Source organism: Mustela erminea, chromosome 1 (assembly GCF_009829155.1).
Source record: "Mustela erminea isolate mMusErm1 chromosome 1, mMusErm1.Pri, whole genome shotgun sequence".
NCBI lineage: Eukaryota > Metazoa > Chordata > Mammalia > Carnivora > Mustelidae > Mustela > Mustela erminea.
Window position 1 is genome coordinate 185,680,684 of NC_045614.1, and position 4,041 is coordinate 185,684,724.

The 4,041-nt window shown below is 38.2% G+C and overlaps 1 pseudogene; it reads left to right on the forward strand.

Moving 5' to 3' along the window:
* Positions 1–2,457: 2,457 nt before the first annotated feature.
* LOC116567213 lies at positions 2,458–3,787 on the forward strand (annotated as a pseudogene).
* Positions 3,788–4,041: the final 254 nt, after the last annotated feature.

The window sequence follows — 4,041 nt, forward strand, 5'->3', positions numbered from 1 at the left end:
ATCACTCAGTGGTAACTTAGTGCTTAAAAAGATCTGGGGATTCTCTTTTCTCCAAAGGACACTATCCCCACATAAATACATTTCTATTTAACATCAAGGTCAGTAAGGGCCAACACATGGCCTAGAAAACCAGGTTGAGAACACCTTCAATTAATATTTCACATACTGTCTGGTCCAGGTTCTAGCACAATAGTTTGTGAACCAAGACGCATATTGTAGTTATTTATTTCCTGCTGAGGGTTATAATGGCCTTGTTTAATATGGATGTTGCTACCTTCCTAAAGTATAATCCTTATATTCCTGAGTCTAAAATTACAGCATTAAAATATTAGATAAATCTTACTCCTTTGAACATTTCTTCAAGGAACTCACATTTGACTGCCCCTCTAGCCATCCTTCTTCTTTAATTCACAGACCTTTAAAAAAGAGTCTACATCTACTGCTTTAACTTCCTTACTTCCTTTTATTCCTTAATCCATTGCACTATTACTGCTTTCACACCACTCCACTAAAACTGTTGCTATTAAGATCATCACCTACAATATCCAACATATACTCTCCTGGACTCATTTTTTTTTTTATTTCTTCATCTCTCCGTATTTTATATTATGATAAGTTTGGCTTTCCATGAGTTGCATATCATCAGGCAATCCTAGAACAACCACTGTATCAATTACCTCTTATTTTCTTGTCTCGTGCTAATGTTGCCCATTCTTTTTTAGGGTTTTTTTTTTTTTTTTCTCATCTTGTTTGGCATACTCTGCCTGAAGCAGGCAACCCTTGGTGCTTCTGTGATGGGTAACTTTTACTGCTTCCTCCAGAATAACTCCTAGCCCTCTCACTTTGCTTGTGCCCTAAGAAGCAAACCTTTACGTCCTGTATCAATGAGCTCCTATGCACTATGGCTTCCTTTGACCTAGTTTGGCCAATGGGGATCAATAGTATAAGTTCAGAGAGAAGGAAGAAAGTCAGGTCAGTTTATTTATTCCCCTCATATGATGTCTCCTCTCAAGCTGGCTGTATCCCTTAACAGACGGACACTGTTTCTTTCATGGCCACCTGCATTCTTGTATGTATTTACATACAGCTTTAGGTGACCTTTACCCTCTCTCATCTGTTTAGGTTTAGAAAATGTAATAGTTTTATTGCTGTTAGTAAGTATCCTTCAATATTCTTTTGGTTTCCTTTTAACTTGCCCATACTTTTATAATCCATCTCTTTGTAAATATACCCTCCTAAAATTATTATAGTTATTACTGAGTGCTCATAATTTTCCTCTTGGGAACCTGAATGAGATAACCACCAATGTACTATCATGGCCCTGTCCTTTTCTCCAAGGTCACAGCATGTTTATATGATTTTCTACTAAATATACATGTATAACCTGTGTACTCCATGGGAACTTCAAATTCAACATGTCCAAATTGAATCTATTATCCTTTTTCTCCCCAAAGTCACATTCCTGGAAGTTAATTTGACTCTCCCATTCTCACTATATGTATGTATTAATTTAATCATTGAATCATATTTAAATGGCTTTTAATCTGTCTTACTTCATCTTTACTCCCTCTCTTAGGTTAGGTATTATTAAATTTACCATTCAAACTACGAAAATAACCTTTTAAGTTTTTTCCCTGTCACCTGGATTACTGCTAGTGGATTTTCTTTTACACTAGTAGTGTGAACTATCCTATCTTGAATAGCTGACCCAAAAACTTTTCTAAGCTAATTTCCCCAAGGAAGAAAAAAATAATAATAATAACTCCAAGTATTTTACAACTTACTACTCATCTCCTGATATGCTTGCTTTGCAGTCTCATACCCATTCACCAAATCCTGCCCTCCTTAATTTCTGAAAATTCCAAATTCACAGCCTCTGAACACATTACTTTGTTTCTCCATGCTCTAATACATGTTTTTTATACATGTTGCATTCATTAGTGAAGATTTCATTATATTTCATTTATTTATATTTTATTTATTTATATATATGCTCTGTCTCTGAAATCTTACTGGTCTCAAATAAACCTCACTACTCATTACCCTGTACTATATATGTAGAAGGTAATAAATATGATAATATGCTTTAATTACTTACATTTTTTATATGTTGCTAAACTTGAACTCCTCAAGAGCAGAGACCATTTTTAACAACCACCTCATGTTTCACAGAACTGAAAGTACCTTACCAAAAAGTATTGATTATTGACTCTTTTCACATAGAGAACATATTTTTTAAAAATAAAAATTTCACATTTCTTTCTTTTTTTCTTTTTATTTATTTATTTATTTATTTATTTCCAGCATAACAGTATTCGGCAGATTCACATTTCATTTTTAAATAAATCATATTTTGGCAGGCTGTCTTATATCGACTGCCTAAGAGTCTCCCTATTAGAAGCAACAACCTCACCCCTTCCTCTCCACTATCTGCTCAGCAGCCACAAAGCAGCAACCATGTTTGACTATATCTTCATCCATATTGGCCAGGCTGGTCAGACTGGCAATGTCTTCTGGGAGCTCTATTGCCTGGAACATGGCATCCAGCCCAATGGTCAAATGCCAAGTGACAAGACTATTGGGGAGGAGATGACTCCTTCAACACCTTCTTCAGTGTGATGGCTGTTGGCAAACATGTGCCCGGTGTTTGTAGACCCAGCACCCATGGTCATTGATGGAGTTTGCACTGGCACCTACTGCCAGCTTTCCCACCCTGAATAGTCTAACACAGGCAAGGAAGATGCTGCCGATAACTGACCAAAGGCATTACACACTTGACAAGAGGATCATTAACCTCATCTTGAGCTGAATTTGGAAACTGTCTGACCAGTGCACAAGTCTTCAGGGTTCTTGGTTTTCCACAGCTTTGGAGGGGGAACTGGTTCTAGGTTCACCTCCCTGCTGATAGAATGACCTTCTGGTAAGAAGTCCAAGCTGGAATTCTCCATTAACATACCCCCCCCCAGGTTTCCACAGCTATATTTGAGTCCTACAACTCCATCTTCACTACCCATACCATCCTGGAGCACCTGATTTTGCCTTCATACTAAACTATGAGGCCAGCTGTAGTAGAAACCTCGGTATTGAACATCCAACATAACACAAACCTTAGCCACACTGTTAGCTAAATTGTGTCTTCCATCACCATGTCCCTCAGATTTGATGGAGCCTTGAATGTTGATCTGACAGAATTCCAGACAAACCTGGTACCCTATCCTCATATCCACTTCCCTCTGGTCATACATGCTCCTGTCATCTCTGCTGCGAAAGCCTGCCATCTGTACCTTCTATAACAGTGATCATCAATGCATGCTTTGAGCCAGCCAACCAGATGGTGAAACATGCCCCTTGCCATAGTAAAGACATGGCTTGCTCCCTATTGGTCCATGGTGACATGGTTCCCAAAGATGTTCATGCTGCCATTGCCACCATCAAGACCAAGCATATAATCCAGTTTGTGGACTGGGGTCTCACTAGCTTCAAAGTTGGCATCAATCACGAGCCTCCAACTGTGGTACCTGGTAGAGAACTGGCCAAAGTAAAGCAAGGCTTGGGCATGTTGAGCAACACCACAGCCAGTGGTGAGACCTGTGCTCATTTGCACCACAAGTTTGACTTGATGCATGCCAACCATGCCTTTGTTCACTGGTATGTGGGTGAGGGCATGGAGGAAGGAGAATTTTCTGAGGCCCTTGAGAAGGATTATGAGGAGTTTGGTGTGGTTTCTGTTGAAGTAAAGGATAAAGAAGGAGGAGAGGAATACAAAAGTTAAAAATGTCACAAAGGTACTGCTTTTACAGGGAAGTTTAATCTGTCTTAAAAGCATTGATAAGCTGTGCTCTGATCCATTCATTTGTACATAAAAGTGTATATACTTTCACATACAATTACTCACCTGTGTTTGAAAATATGATGCTTTATTTCAGACCCAAGCTGTCCATTTACCTCATGGGTTTAAATAAAGTATTCTCTGTCTTAAAAGGAAAGATCAAAAGACAAAAAATAAATAAATAAAAATTAAAATTAAAATAAAAAAGCAGT